Raw genomic sequence first — 23,132 nt, 5'->3', positions numbered from 1 at the left:
TGATAAACAAAGTAAGAGCCTATGGAATATCAGACCTGCTGTGTGGCTGATTGAAGAGATTTTAGCAAACAGAACACAGTATGTTGTTCTCAATGGAGAGTAGTCTACAGACGTTAAAGTAACCTCCGGGCTGCCACAGGGGAGTGTTATGGGACCATTGCTTTTCACAATATATATAAATGACCTAGTAGATAGTGTCGGAAGTTCCATGCGGATTTTCGCGGATGATGCTGTAGTATACAGAGAAGTTGCAGCATTAGAAAATTGTAGCGAAATGCAGGAAGATCTGCAGCGGATAGGCACTTGGTGCAGGGAGTGGCAAATGACCCTTAACGTAGACAAATGTAATGTTTTGCGAATACATAGATAGGAGGATCCTTTATTGTATGATTATATGATAGCGGAACAAACACTGGTAGCAGTTACTTCTGTAAAATATCTGGGAGTATGCGTGCGGAACGATTTGAAGTGGAATGATCATATAAAATTAATTGTTTGTAAGGTGGGTGCCAAGTTGAGATTCATTGGAAGAGTCCTTAGAAAATGTAGTCCATCAACAAAGGAGGTGGCTTACAAAACACTCGTTCGACCTATACTTGAGTATTGCTCATCAGGTTGGGATCCGTACCTGATCGGGTTGACGGAGGAGATAGAGAGGATCCAAAGAAGAGTGGCACGTTTCGTCACAGGGTTATTTGGCTAGCGTGATAGCGTTACGGAGATGTTTAGCAAACTCAAGTGGCAGACTCTGCAAAAGAGGCGCTCTGCATCGCCGTGTAGCTTGCTGTCCAGGTTCCGAGAGGGTGCGTTTCTGGATGAGGTATCGAATATATTACTTCCCCCTACTTATACCTCCCGAGGAGATCACGAATGTAAATTTAGAGAGATTCTAGCGCGCACGGAGGCTTTCCGGCAGTCGTTCTTCCCGCGAACCCTACGCGACTGGAACAGAACAGGGAGGTAAAGACAGTGGCACGCAATGTGCCCTCCGCCACACACCGTTGGGTGGCTTGCGGAGTATAAATGTAGATGTAAATGTATAAGCTGTCTCTGGAATGGTTGTCGACCTATCAACGCCTGAGATACTGCCTAGTGGTGCTTGATATGCTTATGACACCACATTCCTCCCCGCAAATTATCCTGGCTGTGGTCGCATATTGTTGCCTTGCGAACCAACGGGGAGAAACGGACTGGGTGCATTCGCTGCAGAGACTGGAAACGGGACTGAATCCAGCGGCAGGCTCCCTTGAGTGCCCTTGCGTTCGCCCTGAGGGCCCACGGGATCGTCTGGCAAACCACAAGTAGAAAACGGTCATCTCGGTAGTCGACCTAACTTTGAATTATCCACTCTGCCATTGCGTCACAACTGCTTGGTGCGGCAATTGCTCGTCTACTCACTATCTCTGGAGTGGGTTGTCGACCGATTGACGCCTGTGCTGCTGCCTGTGGTGCACGTTTACACTAAAACCGTGAGCGTCGAGGAAGATTAGGGTTTAACGTCGCACCGACAGTGAGGTCATTAAAGATATAAAACAATCTGTGGTTATGGACAATTGGGGAAGCGTCTTTTCAAGGGAAACATTCCAGAATTTCTGTGTAACGCTTCAGGGAAACCAGGCTAAACCTGAATTAGGATGGCCAGCAAGATTTGAAGCGCCGTCCTATAGATTGCAAGTCTTATGCTTAACCCACTTTCACCTCTCTCGATATGTGGTCTGCGGAAAGGGCGTATATATCCTGTTCCAAAGTCTTTGTGACAAAAGTCTAGGGGTGACAGATGATGTCACGAGGAATAACTTTTCTTAGAAACAATCAGTTCCTTGTGACTGTCTAAAATGCCAGGCGTCGTTTAAGACTCGTATGACTCTGAAAGGTTACAGGGGATAAGCACTCAGCGACGTTTGTACGCAGAGTGGACCGTATCATCCAGTTATCCGCTCCGTGTGAAAGGCTGTAGGCCCTGTTAAAACAACATTCCTGATTGACTTCTAGAATGTTTCTGCGCTTGGGGACAACCATACTTACGGTGTACTTGTTGAAAATTTCAATCACTTTACTGGGGTGGGTAATAATCAGCATACCTCGTTGGTATACTATGCTTTCCTTTTTTTTGGCTCATCAGTCTTCCAACTGGTTTGATGCCGCCCTACACGAATTCCTCTCCTGTGCTAATCTCTTCATCTTAGAGTTGCACTTGGACTTACGTCCTCAATTATTTGTTCGATGTATCACAATTTCTGTCTTCTTCTACAGTTTTTGCCCTCTACAGCTCACTCTAGCACCACCGAAGGCATTCCCTAATGTCCTATCATCCTGTCCTTTCTCCTTATCGGTGTTTTCCACATACTCTTTTCCTCTCCGATTCTGCGCAGAACCTCCTCATTCCTTACCTTATCTGTTCACCTAATTTTCAAAATTCGTCTGTAGCACCACATCTCAAATGCTTCGACTCTCTTCTGTTCCGGTTTTCCCACAGTACGTGTTTCACTACCATACAGTGCTGCACTCCAGACGTACATTATCAGAAATTTCTTCCTCAAATCATGGCCGATATTTCATATTAGTGGACTTCTCTTGGCCAGGAATGCCCTTTTTGCAATTGCTAGTCTGCTTTTGATGTCCTCCTTGCTCCGTCCGTCATTTATTATTTTACTGCCTAGGTAGCAGAATTCCTTAACTTTATCTACTTCGTGACCATCAATCCTGATGTTAAGTTTCTCGCTGTTTTCATTTCTGATACTTCTCATTACTTTCGTCTATCTTCGATTTGCTCCGAATCCATATTCTGTACTCATTAGATTGTTCATACCGTTCAACAGATCATGTAATTCTTCTACACTTTCACTAAGACAGCAATGTCATCAGCGAATCGTACCATTAATATCCTTTTACTTTTATTTTAATTCAACTCCTGAACGTTTATTTCCATCATTGCTTCCTCGAAGTACAGACCGAACAGAAGGGGTGAAAGGCTATATCCTTGTCTTACACCCTTTTTAATACGAGTACTTCATCCTTGGTCGTCCAATCTTCTTATTTTCTCTTGGCTCTTGTACACATTGTATATGACCCGTCTCTCCCAATAGGTTACCCCTAAATTTTTCAGAATTTCCATCATCTTGCACCTTTTTACATTGTTGAACGATTCTTGCAGGGTGACAAATCCTATGAACGAGTCTTGATGTTTCTTTAGTCTTGCTTCCATTATTAACAGCAACGTCAGAATTTCCTCTCTCGTACCTTTACCTTTTCTAAAGCCAAACTGATCATCATGTAGCGCATCCTCGATTTTCTTTTCCATTCTTCTGTATATTATTCTTGTAAGCAACTTGGATGCACGAGTTGTTAAGCTGATTTTGCGATATTTCTCGGACTTGTCAGCTCTTCCCGTCTTCGGAATTGTGGGGATGATGCTTTTCCGACGGTCTGATGGTATGTCGACAGACTCATATATTCTACACACCAACGTGAATACTCGTTTTCTTCCCACTTTAACCAATGATTTTAGAAATTCTGATGGAATGTGATCTATTCCTTCTGGCATATTTGATCTAAGGCCTCCAAAGCTCTTTTAAATTGTGATTATAATACTGGATCCTCTATCTCTTCTAAATCGACTCCTGTTTCTTCTTCTATCACATCATAGGAATCTTCCCCCTCATAGAGGCTTTCAATGTACTCTTTCCACCTACCCACTCTCTCCTCTGCGTTTGACAGTGGAATTCCCGTTGTACTATTAATGTTATCACATTTGCTTTTTTTAATGCCACCGAAGGTTGTTTTGTCTTTCTTGTATGCTGAGTCTGTCCTTTTATTTTTATTAATTTATTTATTTATTGTTCCGTGGGACCAAATTAAGGAGAAGTCTCCATGGTCATGGAACGAGTCAATACATGAAATTATAACACGATAGTAGAAACAGATAAAATGAAGTACAAGAAAAGTATTCAGATGAGAATTCGTAAGTTTAAATACAGAAAATCAACAATGTAACACTGGAATTTGCTTAATTCTTCAGCTCTTCCAGGAGCTCCTCGACAGAATAGAAGGAGTGAGACATGACGAAACTCTTCAGTTTAGACTAAAAAACGTTTGGGCTACTGCTAAGATTTTTGAGTTCTTGTGATAGCTTATTGAAAATGAATGTAGCAGAATAGTGCACTCCTTTCTGCACAAGAGTCAAGGAAGTGCATTCCACATGCAGATTTGATTTCTAACGAAAATATATACTTTGAAGGCAATGTCAGAATTCCCAGACTATTGAATAGGGGTCGACACGAGGTTCCCTAACTTACACCACATATAGCTCGAACAGCCAGTTTTTGAGCCAAAAATACTCTTTTTGAATCAGAAGAATTACCCCGAAAAATAATACCATATGACATAAGAGTATGAAAATATGCGAAGTAGAATACTTTTCGTGTTGAAATGTCACTTATTTCAGATACTGTTCTAAAGGTAAATAAAGCAGCATGTAGTTTCTGAGCAAGATCCTGAACATGGGCCTTCTACAACAGCTTACTATCTATCCGAACGCCTAGGAACTTGAACTGTTCCGTCTCGCTTATAATATGCCCATTCTGTCTGATCAAAATATCAGTTCTTCTTGAATTGTGAGTTACAAACTGTAAAATCTGAGTCTTACTGTGATTTAGTATAAAATTATTTTCCACAAGCCACGAACTTATTTCATGAACTACATTATTTGATAATGTTTCAATATTACACACAAGATCCTTCATCACCAAGCTGGTGTCATCAGCAAACAGAAATATTTTTGAATCACCTGTAATACTAGAAGGCATATCATTTCTGTTCGTAAAGTAAGAGGTGAACCAATTGTAAGCTACTCCCCTTACTCCATAATGGTCCAACTTCTGCAGTAATGTTTTGTGGTCAACACAGTCATAAGCCTTCGTTAAATCAAAGAAAACAACTAGCGTTCTCATCCTTTTATTAAATCTGTCCAAAACCTCACAGAGAAAAGAGAATATAGCATTTTCAGTTATTAAACCATTTCTAAAACCAAACTGTACATTTGACAGCAAATTATGTGAATTTAAGTGCTCCAGTAACCTTGTATAAACAACTTTCTCGATAACTTTAGCAAACACCGATGGCATAGAAATAGGTCTATAATTGTCAACATTATCCCTGTCTCCCTTTTTATAAAGTGGGTTCACTACCGAATACTTTAATCGGTCAGGAAACCGACCATTCCTAAAGGAAACGTTACAGATGTGGCTAAGTACTGGGCTAACATACATACAACAATACTTCAGTATTCTGCTAGATACCCCGTCATATCTATGAGGGTTCTTGGTCTTTAGTGATTTAATTATTAACTCAATCTCCCTCTTGTCAGTATGATGGAGGAGCATTTCAGGTAACAGTCTCGGAACACTTTTTTCTACGAGCGCTATATGATTCCCTGTTGGGACTAGGTTTCTATTTAGTTCACCTGCTATATTCAGAAAGTGATTATTAAGTACTGCACATATAAGCGACTTATCAGTAACACGAACATTCCCACTACGCACTGATTCTATATCCTCGACCTGTCTCTGCAGACCAGACACTTCCTTTACGACTGACCATGCGGTTTTAATTTTATTCTGAGACTTAGCTATTCTATATGCATACCACATACTTTTTGCCTTCCTAATAACTTTTTTAAGCACCTTACAGTACTGTTTGTAATGGGCTGCTGCATTTAGATTTTGCCTGTTTCTAACGTTTTGATCTAATTGCCACTTTGTTCTACAGGATTTTCTTCTCCCTCTACTCATCCACCCAGGCTGCCTGTTTGTGCTAGTACCCTGTTTTGAACGTTCTAACGGAAAGCAACTGTGAAAGAGCACGAGAAAAGTCTTGAGGAAAGCATTATATTTATCGTCTACTGTATCAGCACTATAAATATCTTGCCACTCTTTTTCCTTGATAGTGTTTACAAAGATCTCTACAGCAACTGGATCAGCTTCCCTAAAAAGTTGATAACTATATTTAACATGTGTTGCAGCACAAAAATCTTTTTAGAGTTAAAACTTGTGCACCATAACCTGAAAGTCCATTCACTTTTTTTGCTAACAGAATGCCCTTCTAGTAATGAGGAATGAACAAAAATGTTGTCTATGGTTGTTCTACTTTTCCCTTGCACTCTCTTTGGAAAGAATACGGTTTGCATAAGATTATATGAATTAAGGAGGTCTACCAGCATCCTTTTCCTTGCATAATCACTTATACAATTAATATTGAATTCACCACATATAACTAACTTTTTGTATTTCCTATAAAGTGAACCAAGAACCTCCTCTAGCCTTAGCAAAAATGTTGTGAAATCGGAATCTGGGGATCTATAAATAACAACAGTTAGAAGTTTAACTCCACTAAATTTAACCACACCTGCACAACATTCAAACACCTTTTCAGTGCAGTTCTTTGAAACATCAATTTACTCAGATGGGATACCGTTTTTCACATACACGGCTACTCCCCCACACAGCAAAGAGCTTCTAGAAAAGCTGCCAGCCAACCTGTATCCTGGTAAAGGAAGCCTCTCAATTATCTCCTTATTTAAAAACAGATATACCAATAATTTCAGAGTCAACATCTATAAGCAGTTCACTAACTTTATCCCTTATACCTTGTATATTTTGATGAAATATACTAATTCCCTCATTACTCGGATCCTAAGCTTTGTCGAAAGTGGTTTCGTTGTTAGAGAGACTTCCCTTGAGCAGGAATACCTATCAGCTGACTTCAATCTAAAATAGGTGCAGGTCCAACACCCACTAGTACAGGAATTTTCCCATGAGTAATCCCACCACACCCCACCTATGCTGTCACCTACAAGCCTTGCCAACCTCCCCTTTCCATACCTGTTGAGGTGCAGGCCATTTCTAGTGAAACCCGTCTTGCTGATAGACTGCACCGACACCACTGAAATGTGACTCATGCCTTCTGTCATCAGCGCACTCCCAAGTCTCATGTTATTTCTCTTGACGGCTGTATTAAGATGAGGCCGATCGTGACGCTGGAACAGTCCCACGAAATGCACATGCGTTTGGCCAGTCTGAGTGGCTATCTTTTCCAGGTCACCTTTTATGTTATACTCCCCATCCCTATTAATACTATTACCAACCCCACCCACAATCACTACCTGATCCTATTTAGTAAAATCCCTACATAATCCCCCTGTGTTAACAGACACCTGAGCCAATCCTGCATTAGGCTTCACAACGCTGGTGACCTGGTACTCACTCCCCAACACGTCCTGCAACTGCTGGCCTACACCTCTACCATGAGAACTACCTAACAGCAGAACCTTCTTCTTTCTCTTAGACTTAGCAACTGTCCTAGCCACCGTAACTGCTGATGTCTGCTCATACTTCCTACATCTACAGCTACTAGAGATTCCTCTCCACTAGACTCTGACTGTTGGTCATATCTATTGCAAACACCAATAGTAAAACTATCTGAAAATCTCCTTCTCCTACTAGATCTCTTGCCAACAGCCAGCTCCCATTCCCCAACCCCCTTCTCCCTCCTCATCCTATCTAGCTCCTCCTGTGCGTTTTTCAACTGCACCTGAATGGCACAGATCTTACGCTCCTGCTCCTCTATCAACTTACGCTTGCTACATAACCTGCAGTTCCGGGAGAGGATCTCACCAGCATGCCCACTGGCTTCCCCACTGCATTCCCCCCCCCCCCCAGTGAAAATACTTCGAACAAGTCTCACACCGCAATCCACTACTCACGAACCTACGGCAAAGCGCACACTTCTCACTCATGGTAAATTTTTAAGGTTATTGAACCAAGAAAACTACTATATCTAAGTTCCGCTAGTACAATAAGAAGATGTTAAAAAACTGACTACAATAATCAAAAACTTACTCTACAAGGGAAGTAACTAGTATTATTAACAGTATTTATCAACAGCAAATGAGAATATAACAAAAGACTAACACAGAAAGAAAATAAAACGTCTAATGACACAGTAACGAAACTGAAAGCAGTTCCCAAATATTTCTTCTGAAATTATTTCAGCAGAAAACACCAAGAACACCGGTTGAAGACTACTAAAGTTCCTGAATAAACCACTAGACACAAACAATTAATTAGTACTTAGCTTTCGATGCGCCGCTACAGCTGCAACTGGTCAGCGCGGAATGTAAACACAGTTAAGAGGTTAAGTTGCTCGATACGAAACACTCACAAATATCAGGTCACAACACAAGAAAGGCGGAGGTGAATTAAGAAACCACTAATAAGTCACTTATATAGTAAATATGATCAAAAAAACCTTTAAAATATGTATCTGAAACCTAAATATATATGAAAACTTAGAGAGCGATCTCACAGGCAGTCACGCGCTTATGACGTCTCACCAAAGTCATGCTTGTTTGGTGAAATCTCGTCGTCCTAGGACCGGAGAATACTATAGGACGCCTGACAAACCTGTACCTGGCGTCAGCGAACATCTTATCTTTAATAAACGCTGATACCGATGATCTGTCTCCCCTAAATCAACATCTAATCAACATGAATACTCTGCAATTCACAGTTAAGTACCTGGCAAACGGTTTATCTAACCACCTGTAGTTATTTCTCTACTTTTCCACTCTCGAATATCGCGCGGTAAAAATGAATACTTAAAGCTTTCCATGCGATCTGTGATTTCCCTTATTTTATTATGATGATCATTCCTCCTTGTGTAGGTGGCCGGTAACAAAATATTTTGATACTCTGAGGAGAAAGTAGGTGATTGAAATTTCATTAGAAGATCCTGCCACAGCAAAAGACACCTTTGCTTTAATGACTGCCAACGAAATTCGTTTATCATATCCGCGATGCTCTCTCCATTGTTTCGCGGTAGTACAAAGCGAGCTGCCCTCATTTAAATTTTTTCGATGCCGTCCGTCAGTCCCATCTGATGTGGATCCCACACCGGGGAGGGGTAGTTCAGGAGAGAGGGGACAAACGTAGTACAAACAATTCTTTTAGCAGACCGGTTACATTTTCTAAGTGTTCTGCCCATAAATCGCAGGCTTTAGTTGGCTTTCACGTCAACATTTTCTGTGTGGTCGTTCTAGTTTAAATTATTCGTAATTGTAATCCCTAAGTATATAGCTGAGCTTACAGATTTTAGATTTGTTTGATTTATCACGTAACTGTAATATGGTGTATGCTATTCGGTGTTCACGTGAATGACTTCAGACTTTTCATAATTTAGAGTCAACTGCCACTTTTTGCACCATTCAGATAGCTTGTCTAAATCATTTTGGAGCTCGTTTCGTTTATTTGATGACTTTACATGAAGTTAAATAACAGCATTATCTGCAAACAATCTAAGAGGCCCACTCACAATGTCTCCAAAATCATTTATGTAGCTCAAGAACAATAGAGGGCCTATAGTACTTCCTTGGGGGACGCCAGATATGACTTCTGTTTTACTACATGACTTTTCGCCAGTTATTACGAACAGTGACCATTCTCACAAGATAACTCGAATCCAATCACTCAACTGAGACGATACTCCACAGGCACACAATTATAAATCGTTTGTGAGGAACCGTGTCAAATGCATTCTGGAGCCGGCCGCGGTGGCCGAGCGGTTCTAGGCGCTCCAGTCCGGAGCCGCGCTGCTTCTAGGGGACTGATGACCTCAGCAATTGAGTCCCATAGTGCTCAGAGGCATTTGAAACATTTTTGTATTCTGGAAACCTAAAAATATGGAATTAATTTGACATACACTGTTGATAGCACTCAGTACTTCGTGAGAGAAAAGAGCATGTTGTGTTTCACAAGAATACTGTTTTCTGAATCCCTTTTGGCTGTTTGTCAATAAATCGTTTCTTCGAGGTGAATCATAATGTTTGGGCATAGCTGAGTTCCTTTCTTGGGTATTAGTGTGACTTGGAGTAACTTTGCAGTCTTTGGGTAAGGATCTTTCTACGAGCGAGTGGTTGTATATGAGGTATTGGAGGTATTGTAAGAGCTATCTATGCAACGAACCCGACTGGTACACAATGTGTACCGAAAACCTTGCTCCACTACAACGAGGATTTCTACTTGTTCTTCAACCGAATTCTGGAATATCTGCTTCGTCTTCTTTCGTACAGGAATTTCGGAGATCCGTGATTGGTAACTCAGATTTAGTGACACCATTATCAACAACATTACTGTTGTTATCGCCCAGTGAATGTACTCATTGCATCTTACGACAGGTGTACTGTACATATTACCAGATCCTCTTTGGGTTTTCTCACCCATCTCCGGCGGTACACCGCAAGGTTACCGCCCTTCCATTGTGCCATTCCAGCACTAATCGAAGTGTTAGGTGTTTCAGGTGCCAGCCAGCCAGCCAGCCAGCCAGCCCAGCCGAGCAGAACCGCAGCGGTCCAGCAGTAGCAGTAGCAGTAGCAGCAGCAGCAGCAGCAGCAGTCCCGGTCCCGGTCCCGGTCCCGGCCTGCAGCAGCGGTCCCGCCGGCAGCAGCCAGCCAGTCCTCCTGCAGCAGCAGCAGCCGCAGCAGCAGCAGCCCCGGCCCGTCCGCGGCAGCAGCAGCAGCAGCAGCAGCAGCTGCTGCGGCGTTCCTGCCCCCCGCCGTCGCCGTCGCCGTCGCCGTCGCCGTCCGACCCTGGTCTTCGGCCGTCTTCGTCTTCCTCCGTCTTTGTCTTCGTCTGTCCCCAGTTTGTGTCCTTTCCTTTTCGTTCTGTGCGTTATTGTTTCTCCCTGTCGTCATATCCGCCCCCACCACCACCGCCACCACTACCACCACCGCCATAGTTTACACTTCCCCTTCCGCCGCCTCCACCACTATAACGTGGTGTGCCCAGTCCCACCCCCCTCCTTCCATCCCACCTCTTCTCACTCTCCCTTCGCCCTCGCTCTTTGTCGCCCCCTCTCCAGCTTCTTCCTCCCGCTCCTCACGATCTGATCCTTCCTCCCCACTCCCCCAGCCTGTCACTGCAGCTCCGGCTAGGGTGTTGGCCCGTCGGACCACTGTCCATGTCCAGCTCTCCCCGTCGCCTTCGCCATCACCGCCGCCACCGCCATCGTCGCCGTCGCCTTCACCGTCACCGTCACCGTCACCATCTCTGGCGCCGACTGCTGCGTCCACGCCGGGACCTGTCCCTTCCCACCACCTCCCTACAGCTCCCGTCCCTCATATCACCACCCGCCCTTCTGCCGCCGTTAAACGCCCTAGTGGCACCACCACCTCCTCTGCTCCCAAAAAGGCCCCACCCCGTCCTCCTTCCCCCCCCCCAGGGTGCCATGGATGTCTCCCCACCTGGCCCTGCTCCCTCTGCCTCTTCCTCCTCCTCCTCCTCCCCCCCTCTTTCTACAAATACTTCCTCTCCCGTCCCGATCCCTCCCCTCTCCCTCCTCCTCCGCCAACACTTCCCTGGTGCACCCATCTCTCTTCTCACTCCCAGACGGGATTCCGTTCTCATCTCCTCCCCCAGCCCCACCCTCCATACTGACATCCTCTCCCACCTCCCCATCACCCGTTTTGGCCCCAATGCCTCCCTCACCCCTGCTCCTTCCCCATCTCCTACCCACCAACCCAACCCCTGCCTCGCCCACCGACCCTCACCGCCATGATCACTTGGCTCAGTCCGTCTATCACGGAGGAGTAGGTGTTGGCGGAGCTCATGGCGCATCCCACGCTGGCGGTGCGGGCGGTCCGCCGCATTTTCAACTCGGCCGGCCCCACTTGCCTTATGCGGGTTTTCTCCGAGGACGCCCCTTCCATTGACCGTCTCCTGAAGGAGGGTCCCCTCCTCTTCCACCAGCGCTACAAGGTCGACCCCTCCCGTTCCCCTCCTCAATCCCTGCACTGCCAGAGGTGTCTGCGCTATAATGCACACCCAACAGCCGAGTGCCGCGAGGCCCCCACCTGCCTGCATTGTAGGCAAGCGCACTTCCTCCGGCAGTACCCTAACCTCCAATCCCCTCCCTCCTGCAATACCTGCAATCTCCTCCATCCCACCTACTCCCAAAAGTGTAAAGCCCGACCCACTCCGACCACTCCTGAACTCACCGTCCCTGTCCGTCCCCTGGACGCCCCCACCCCTCCTGGCAATTCCCTTCGCCCCCCCCCCCCCCACCGCTGAGGACATCATCAGGTTCCTCACCATCGTCCTTCAAAATGTTCATCCCTTTCAGCACCCCCACACCCTCCAGCAGATCTCCCTCGCCGCCTGTTCCATATTCCAACTCAAGATGTACGCCACCTACTCCAACACCCAGGCCCATTTCACCTTCTCCCGTCTTGACACAGTCGTGTAAATCCCTGGTGGCGCGACAGCAACGTATCCTTTTCAACAATATCCTGCCAACAAGAACCTCTTCCTGCACACCCTTGCCACCCACCGCGTGGATGCCATCCTCCTCAATGAAACCTTCCTCCAACCCCACCACTCCATCCACACCTCACCCTATCTCCTCCACCGCTCCGATAATCCCCTCCAAATTGCGCGTGGCGGAGTTGCCATTGGTCACAACTGCCTGATCCCCGTTTGGCTCCAACCTCTCCTTCCCGACCCCACCAAACACCTGATCCTTAGTCTCTTCTTCCCCGGCCTTACCGTTACCTGCGCCACCATCTATGTCCGCCCTAACGCCCCTATTCCCTTCGACTTCCTCTCCCACATTGACCGAACCTTCTCCTCCTACGTGATCGCCGCTGACCTCAACATCCATAGTCGTTCCGCCACCCAGTTACAGTTGTGGCATCGTTTCCTCTCCTCCCTTCAAGGTGACCTCCTCCCCATCCCCCAGCACACCCGTCCCGAATCCAACTCCACTCCTGATGTTATCCTCTCCTCCCCCAACCTCCTTGGCCGCATAACAGTGGATGTCCTGGAACCTATTGGTAGCGACCATCTCCCTGTCCCCCTCACCATTTCAGATGGTCGTCGCCCCCGCCCTGACCCTCGTACTGACCCTCCCCCTAAGTATGTCCATGACTATTCCCGTGCCGACTGGAATGCTTACAGGGATACCCTTTCCACCCAGGTCGATAGCCACCCCTTCACCTACCACCACCCTGACGATGTCACCCATGCCGCCTCCTTTCTCCAGCAGACCTTGTCTGAGGCCGTGGAGGCCCACGTCCCTACTGTCGCCATCCACCCACACCGTCCTACCTTACCCGCACAGGCCATCCTCCTCCTCCGTGAATCCCGTCGTCTCTACCATGCCTTCCTCCACACGCGTGACCCGGACACCCTACGACGCCGCCGGCAACTCCAGTGACACGTTCGTAATTTGCTCGTGGCTAAGAAACGCCGGGACTGGCGACAGACATGCACCCGTTTAAATGCTACCCTACCAATCAACTCGTCCAAGTTCTGGTTGGCCTTCCGTCGCCTTACCGGAACTAAACGGTCCCCCTATTATCCTCTTCTCCATGATGATCACCCTTTCCCTGACACCCTTAGTAAGGCCAATCACTTTGCCTCCTACCTCTCCGATGTATTTTCCATCCCTGATGATTCCCAGTTCGATTACTCCCTATTCCCGGATATTCGTGATCGAACTGACACCTTTGTCCCTCCCCTCGCTCCTGGTTTCCAGTACTTGGACAACATTGCACACACAGAACTCAATGCCCCTATTACTACACGGGATCTCCTTGCTACACTTCGCACAAAATGCAACGCCTTTCCTGGTCACAATCGTGTCACCTACTGTCACCTTCGTGTAGCTCCTGTCTCTTTCCTCTCCACCCTGGCCAGGCTCTACAATGTAGTCCTGTCCACCGGTTACTACCCCGACCTGTGGAAAACCTCCCGTATCCTCATGTTCCTTAAACCTGGCAAACCGCCGTCCGCCGTCTCCTCCTACCGTCCCATCAGCCTTACCTCAGTCTTCAGCAAGGTCCTGGAATCTATCCTCACCCGACGCATCCACCACCATCTCCGCCAGCACCGCCTCCTTCCCATTACCCAGTGTGGCTTTTGGCCGTCCTCCTCTTCCGATGATCTTCTCCTTCACCTCACTCATCTCCTTTCCGACCAGCTAAATTTCCGTCGCTCCGCAATCTTCCACTCCCTTGACCTCGAACGCGCTTATGACCGCGTATGGCATTCCGGTCTCCTCTTCAAGCTCCAAACCTTTGCCCTTCCCATTAACTACGTCCGTCTGATCGGTTCCTTTCTCTCCCGCCGTCCTTCCTATGTCACCATCCATAACACAGATTCCTACACCTTTTTCCCCTCCGCCGGTGTGCCCCAAGGCTCCGTCCTCTCCCCCCTTCTGTACCTTTTGTACACGGCGGACATGCCGCGGCCGTCACCCCCCGTCCACCTTCTCCAGTTTGCCGATGACACCGCCTTCCTTGCCCTTGCCCCCACCCTGCAACGCTCCCAACACCTTCTCCAATCCCATCTTGACCGGTTCATTGCTTGGTGCAACCAGTGGTTGCTAAAGGTCAATCCCTCCAAAACCCAGGCGATCATTGTAGGCAAAACCACCCCTTCCTTCCGCCTCCTCGATTTCTATCTCACCGTCTATGACCGTCCTATCGCCCTCACTCCCACCCTTAAGTACCTTGGCGTCACCCTGGACCGTCGCCTCTCCTGGACTCCCCATCTCCGGACAATCCAAGCCAAGGCACGTTCCCGCCTCCAAGCTCCTTTCCAGCCATACGTGGGGTCTGGACCCCTCCACAATCCTCCACACCTATAAATCCCTCATCCGCCCTATCCTTTGTTATGCCCATCCAGCCTGGATCTCCGCCCCCCCTACCTTTTATAAATCCCTCGAAATCCTTGAACGCCATGCTCTCCGCCTTGACTATCACATCAGTCTCCCCTCCCCCACGCAGATCCTGTATGATCTCATCTCCTTCCCCCACCTCGTCCTTTTCCTTGAAAGGATACAGATCCTGTACCCCTCCCATAAACTTGATCCTCCTCACCCGCTCGTCTCCTCGATCCTCTCCCACCCCCGCCCGCTGCCGCGCCTGTATTCCCACGTCCCACCCGGTCTCCATCTCTCCACCCTCCTTACCCTCTCCCAAGGTGGCTTCCGCCAGCTCCCCCTCCCTGATGATGTCCTCCTCCCCTCCGTCTACCCCTCCTATCAACTTTGACCCTCCCCCCACTTCCTGTGTCCTTTCCTCTAGGCACCCTCCCTCCCTCCCTTCCCTTCCCTTCTCTTTCCTCTCCCTCCTTCCTCCTCCCCTCTTCCCCCGGGCTTCCCCTCCCCCTTCCTCCCTCCCCCTCTCCCCTCTGCCCATGGCATCTCTTCTCTCTTCTCTCCCCTCTCCCTTTCCCCTCCTCCTCCTCCTCTTACTCCTCCTCCATTCTTGGCAGGTCCCCGGACTCGTACACGCTCAGTGGACTTTCGCGCGCCGGAGATCATCGCCATCTGTGTGTTGTGTGTGTGCCTCGATTTGTGTTTAGTGTTCTGTCGCCGTCATCCGTGTTCTGGGCGCCGTGTCCCCAAGTGTTACTGTTTTTTCGCGTCCAACGTGAACGGCTCCTTGTTTATTGTTTTTTGTATCTCCTTTTTTGCCCGCCGTTTTTACTGTATAGTCTGTATCACCTATGTTTCATGTTATTGTTCCACTTAAGGCTGAAGAGCAGCGTAATATGCTGCTGCCAGCCTGCCTGTATCAGGTGATTAAAATTACAATAAAGGAAAAAAAATTGGATTTTCTGCAGATTTCGAGACAGTTTTTAAGTGTTGAAACTATTAAAAGCACCTCGTTATAAGTATGCGTGCTTTCTTTCGGACTGCCGTCTTTTCTTTCAGACATGTCCGAAAGAACAGACATCATGCATTCACATAACTGATTTGCCTTTATGGGCAAAGAATCCGCAACCTTCAACGGGGATGGAAAATGTCGTTCGACCTCCGGCGTAAATTAAAATTTAGCGAAAATGGAGGACATGGACGGGGACTGAGGATAGGTGGCGCTAGGTAGTAATGGCCTTTCCCTGTGTTCATCCTGCACACTCTGAAGCTGAAGCCCTTTCTGCACTTACCGGAGACCATCTAACCTAAGAAACCGTTTCCTCTCCACAAAGCCACCCCTACCCGTGAAGTTGCTTCCAGCGTGTAGTGGACTCCTGACCTGTTTAGAAACCGACCACCCTTTGGCGAAAGTCGGGCAGCGTGGCGAGATAGTCCGGGCGTTTGCGATAATCAGTGTGTCAGGATGACGCGCTGGTTAACTGGCTAGTAGGCAGCTGATCCCTGGTTCGAGTCCCTCTCCAGCACACATTTTCAATCGTGACCACTGATTCCGCTTAAAGTTCCGATGCACCTGATATCATCAGTTCGTACCCTTTTCTGTCCTTTCCTTTTCTTTCCAGTCCTTCCCTGTTCGTTCTCCACCCTCTACTTACAATTCCATAAAAGCATCTTGCATTAAAGTTTGCGCTAATTTCGAGATTCTGAAAAACTTCGCCAGTGTTGGGGATTTCGTGTTCTTTTAAATTTTGACAGGGTTTCTTCGTAGCTTTGGAGTAATGTTCTGACCTGTTTTGTGTATCATGGGGGACCAGTACCATCTGTTATTATTTTATTTGGTGTGTATCTCGCAATTGCCATCGACAGTGTTTCTCAGAATTTATATCACATCTGATCCGCGCTTACATAGTCAAATAGGAAGGGGTGCAGGCTGTCTCTTAGGAAGGTGGCAAGTTAATTTTTATCTGGTTTTCTATACAGATGTTTTTTGCGGGTAATTTTATTGGGTTTGGATGTTACGGTATTCAGTCTAGCTACAGCAACCTTGGGGTCAGTAATCCCTGTATCTGTCACGACACTCCCTACTTGGTCAGGATTATTTGTTGCAAAGAGGTCAAGTATGTTTTCTGTCTATTTACACTTCGAGTGGACTGTTGATCTAGTCGTTCAAAATAATTTTCTAAGAACTATTTAGTTCGATTTTGGACGACGTTTTATGTCAACCACCGACTTTAAACATATATTTTCGCCAACACATTGAGGATGGATTGAAGTCACCACCAACTATAGCTGTTGACCTGATACTGAAGTTTTCTTTGAATCATTCAGTAACTGTACGATCTGAGTCGGGGTTCAGTAAATGGAACAAGTTATTAATTTATTCCGGTTGTCAAGTTTAGCCTGTCCCCATACTAACTCACAGGAACTATCTACTTGAATTTCACTGCAAGGGAAGCTACTTCCGACAGCAATAAACTTCCCACCACAAACTGCACTTAACCTATCCTTCCTGAACACGGTTGGGCCCTTTGTAAAAATTTCGACTGAACTTACTAGAGCTTTAGACAGCTTTCTGTATCGATAATGATTTGAGATTTAGAGCTTTCTACTAGTGCTTGGAGTTCTTTTCAAACACAGCTACGATAGCAACTACAACGTCTATTGTTCCTAAGTATACCCGTTTCCGGTGTTCGTCCTGTACACTCTTAAACTGAAGCCGTTTCTGCACTTTCCCGAGGCCCTCTACCCTAAAAAGCCGCCCAGTCCCCTCCACAAAGCTCCCGCTACCAGTGCAGCCGGTTCCTGCGTGTAGTGGACTCCTGACCTGTTTAGAAAAACCCAGAAACCTACCACCCTTTGGCGCAAGTCGTTGAATCTGTAACCTAAACGGGCAGAGAACCGTCTGAACCCCTGATTCAGGCCCTCTAATCGGCTCTGTACCAAAGGACCACAGTCGTTTCTGTCGACGATGTGCAGATGGTGTGCTTCGCCTTCACCTCGGAAGCAAGATCAGCAGTCTTTACTATTTCAGTTGCCCGACCCAAACCAGAGAGCATTTCTTCCGATCCAAAGCGACACACACTGTTAGAACCAACAAGAGCCACAACCTACAGTTGGCTACAGGTAGCACCCATCCATAATCTACAATGACTCTTCCCGGTATGCACACAGAGTGCACACTATAGTCCTTCCCCTCCCTTATAGGCATATGGGGGCCCCATTATGCACTTAAGGTTGGAGCCACCAACTACCAGTAATCCCACCCCTTGCCGCTGCCCAGGTATTACAGGCAGAGACGATTCCTTGCAAAACCCTTTAAACAACCTATATATGCATGTCTAATATTACACTGACAAAGAATGAGAACGACACGTACGTTTCCACGCAGTGAAATTATGAATTCCCTCGATGAATTAATGTTAACTGCCAAGAGACAATACAGAAAATTTATTGGATATAGCTCGGTTCCTTGTATAATGCAGTCTTGTAAATAGTTACCGTAATTTTTCTGAAATAGGATTCTGAAGACGCGAGCTGTTGTGAATCTTACTCTATGAGGGTGGAATCTACTTCCTGTATAAATTAGCTATCGACATCCTGTTATTCTATTTTTCAAGTAAATGTGACTCCCATATTACATACCAATTATTAAGGACAGCCATTAAGGAATGATGTTGGGGGGTGGGGAGGGGTTCATCAAAGCATCGTTTCCGGGGAACTGTTGACTAGTGCCTGTGGACAGGGCGCTCGTAAGAGCTGACAACAATTATGCTAATCTATAAGGCATTAGCAGTAGCGCTAAGCTGCGATAGTTAACGGCGGTCAGCGAGAGCTGTTATGACGCTGATTAAACTGATACGGTAATGCATGTCGCGCCCAATAGAGCATACTCTATCCGGATTATCACGGCTTAGGCCTAATGAGGCTGTACGCCAGGGCCGCCACACGGCCGTGCCGTAGGCTCTTTCGGTCGAAACGATGAGTACCGAATTACATTCTTCTTAGATATACTGTTGACACTATAATAAAACGAATTTTCTGAAAAGCAGTAAATCAAGAAAAGAGACCAACGACGATGATTATGACACGGGTGGATAAGTCCACAAATGATTGAAGAGTAGAATAGTGATGAGGCATGAACCTTCAAGGGAATACGTTAAACGGATTTAAAGAAAGTACACATGAAATTCTATTAATACGTCCCAGAGAATACCGCAAATGGTAAAAATTATTTTATGATATTATTCACAGTTATAAATCATTCGAAGGAGATCGATGTAGAGGGTATTAAGAACGCTCCATCATCCAAAACGCACCAAAATATCGCATCTGCAATGCCTGACCGGATACGTCCAGCATGTATGGTGTATCGTTGCATAACTGATTAGAGCAGTAGAACAGCGATGAAATTCCTCTGCTCTTTCATTTCAGCCATACTGCTCTAGAACGAATTACCCAGTAACCAACGATTGGTCCAGCTTCAATCTGCGTTGAAAAGAAAATTAACGGTTTATCTGTTATCACTGGCGTAACATCTCTCTCGGCATATCACAGCTGTCTTCAGTCTGCCCATCATAGCAACAATATTTCACTCTCACTGTAAACTATGCACGCTTTTGTCATCGCTATTCATTTCTGTTTTCATCCTTTCATATCATTTGCTAATCTCAGCTTACGAGCGTATAATTTTTCGCTGTTCCTCTGGCCAGTAAATTTCCTCTTCACATTAATTCCCACTGCAATGCTATCCTAGAGTTTTCTTACACGTCGGTATTCACATACGACAAGAATGTAATAAGTATTTTCTTAAATAATATTAATGAGACTGATATTTGTTGAAACCATATATTCATTACAGTTCAGCCGTGATATAACGTAATGGCGGCGCAAACTCTGCGCCTGGCGAACAAATTTTAGAAAATGCATGTGTAAAGGCCACACCGAAAGAAATAACGGTGTCACCTTGACACAAAGTAAAGAAAAATAAAGACCACAACATCAAAACTGTTAGTAGCACCCAACATTAAATGATGTACGGCGATTCTCAGTTGGAAATGCATAATAAACAGAAAAATAAAAACGTTTTGCTGTCTGCCCTTGAGAAACTGTAGACTGAGCTTAGATCTAAAGCAACCAGTATAAACAACCAATAGCTTCATGTGAGGTATGTAATCTGATGTATACATACACTTTATTTCCTGTCAAATCAGAACCTTTAGATGAACCATAAATGAACAACATACAATGCCTCAATTCAGTGATACATGTTTCAACTCTGTACTATATGGAAACAATTTTACATTAAAGTATTTGTCAATAATCGCTAATTTTAGAAATGTAAATATTTTTATCAAAAGTTCCTTTTCAAGGAAATATGTTAAAACAAGTTTTCCGAAAGAAAATAGACGAATGAATCCACAAGTGGCAGCGCAAAAAGTGATGAAACATGTCCGGATAAAACCAAAACTACAAAATGGTGTCTTGCACAAGGCAGAATTCTTCTCCAGATGACAATTATTATTATATACTGGTCATGTACCATATGTGCCGTATTGTTGATTCACTAAGGACGTCTGATGAGACATGAGATAGGATGTCAAAATCCTTACCTTTCCTGGTGAAACGAAAGCGTAAAAAAAATACTCTGAAACATTTCAGTTTGTTGTGCAGGCAACTAAGGTTCGAAGTATTATTATGGCTTGCTGCATATGTAAGAGAAAATAGTACTCAAAATAACCGACCAAGGATGTGCCAGAAAACAAAATATTTAATTCTGTTTACGTCTCTCGTTTAATCTGTGCTTCTGTTATAGTTTAAATGCTAAAAAATAAAACAGTTACCCATTTTCACTTCAATGGAAAATAGAAAGTAAGACATTTCAAACAGTTCGTTCAGCATTCCGTTATTTACAAACGAGCTGTTAAAAATACACAGGTACACTCACTCACTCACTCAAAAGCACTCAGAATAAAGGAACTAGAAATACCTTGCTCCATTTTCTGAGTTGGAAAGGAAACAAATATTCGATGACGGTTTCTACATCTACATCTACATGGATACTCTGTAAATCACATTAAGTGTCTGGCAGAGGGTTCATGGAACCACCTTCACAATTCTCTATAATTCCAAAGTCGTATAGCGCGCGGAAAGTACGAATACCTATGTCTTTCCGTACGAGCTATCATTTCCCTTATTTTATCATGGTGATCGTTTCTCCCAATGTAGGCCGCCGTCAACTAAATATTTTAGCATTCCTAGGAGAGAGTTCGTGTTTGGAATTTCGTGAGAAGATTGCTCTGCAACGAAAAACGCCTTTGTTTTAGTGGTATCCATCCGAAATCCTGTATCATTGCAGTGACACTCTCTACCCTATTTCGCGATAACACAAAACGTGCTGCTCTACTTTGAACTTTTTCGATCCTATTTCGTAATGATCCCACACCCCGCAGCAGTATTCTAAAATATTACGCACAAGCTCAGAGTCGGCAGTCTCCTTAGTAGATCTGTTACATTTTTTGAGTGTCCTACAACTAAAACGCAGTCTTCTATTAGCCTTCCCCACAACATTTTCTCTCCAATTTAAGTTGTTCGTGATTGTAATTCATAGGTATTTAGTTGAATTTACGGCCTTTAGATTTGGCTGATGTATCATGTAACCAAAGTTTAACGTATTTCTTGTAGCACTCATGTGGGTGACCTCAGAACTTTCGTTTTTTAGGGTCCATTTCCAATTTTCACATCATACAGGTATCTTTTCTAAGTCATTTTGCATTTTTGCTTTCGTCTTCTGATGACTTTACTAATTGATAAACGACAGCGTCATCTGCAAACAACCTAAGACGACTGCTTAGCTTGTCTCCCAAATCGTTTATGCAGATAAGAAACAGCAAAGGGCCTATGACACTACCTTGGGGAACGCGAGAAATGACTTCTCTCTTACTCGAAGACTTTCCGTGAATTACTACGAACTGTGACCTCTCTGACAGGAAATCACGAATCACGTCACAAACCTCAGACGATTTTCCATAAACACGCATTTGATTACTAGCCGCTTGTATGGTACAGTGTCAAAAGCCTTCCAGAAACCCAGAAATACGAAATCAATTTGAAATCTCTTGTCAATAGCACTCAACACCATGTGAGTAAAGAGCTAGTTGTGTTTCACAAGAACGATGTTTCCCCAATCCGCGAAGACTATGTGTCAATAGACCGTTTTCTTCGAGGTAATTCGTAATGTTTGAACACAATATGTGTTCCAAAAATCTGCTGCACATCGACGTTAATGATATGGGCCAGTAATTTAGTGGATTACTCCTACTACTTTTCTTGAGTGTTGGTGTGACCTATGCAACTTACCAGTCTTTGGGGACGGATATTTTGTAGAGCGAACTGTTGTATGTGATTGTTAAGTATGGAGCTATTGCATCAGTATACTCTGAAAGGAACCTAAGTTGTATACAGTCTGGACCAGAGGACATGCTTTTATTAAGTGCTTTAAGTTGCTTCACTACTCCGAGGATCTCTAATTCTACGTTACTCATGTTGGTAGCTGTTCTTGGTTCGAATTCTGGATTATTTACTTCGTCTTCTTTTGTGAAGGCATTTCGGAAGGCAGTGTTTAGTAACTGCTTTGGCAGCACTGTCTTCGAAAGCATCTCCATCGCTGTCGCGGAGAGAAGGCACTGATTGTGTCCTGCCACTAGTATACTTCACATACGACCAGAATCTATTTGGATTTTCTGCCAGGTTTCGAGGCAAAGTTTCATTGTGGAAACTATTATAAACATCCCGCATTGAAGTCCGCGCTAAATTTCGAACTTCTGTAACAGATCGCCAATCTTAGATTTTGTGACTGTATCAATTTGGCATGATTCTTTCGTTGTTTCTTCATCAGTGTCCTGATCCGTTTTGTCTGCCAAGGAGGATAAGCTCTGTCGTTCGTTAATTTATTTGGTACAAATACACTCCTGGAAATGGAAAAAAGAACACATTGACACTGGTGTGTCAGACCCACCATACTTGCTCCGGACACTGCGAGAGGGCTGTACAAGCAATAATCACACGCATGGCACAGCGGACACACCAGGAACCGCGGTGTTGGCCGTCGAATGGCGCTAGCTGCGCAGCATTTGTGCACCGCCGCCGTCAGTGTCAGGTAGTTTGCCGTGGCATACGGAGCTCCATCGCAGTCTTTAACACAGGTAGCATGCCGCGACAGCGTGGACGTGAACCGTATGTGCAGTTGACGGACTTTGAGCGAGGGCGTATAGTGGGCATGCGGGAGGCCGGGTGGACGTACCGCCGAATTGCTCAACACGTGGGGCGTGAGGTCTCCACAGTACATCGATGTTGTCGCCAGTGGTCGGCGGAAGGTGCACGTGCCCGTCGACCTGGGACCGGACCGCAGCGACGCACGGATGCAC

The sequence above is a fragment of the Schistocerca cancellata genome, chromosome 7, assembly GCF_023864275.1.
Source record: "Schistocerca cancellata isolate TAMUIC-IGC-003103 chromosome 7, iqSchCanc2.1, whole genome shotgun sequence".
Lineage (NCBI taxonomy): Eukaryota > Metazoa > Arthropoda > Insecta > Orthoptera > Acrididae > Schistocerca > Schistocerca cancellata.
Note: the sequence above shows the minus strand (reverse complement) of the source record.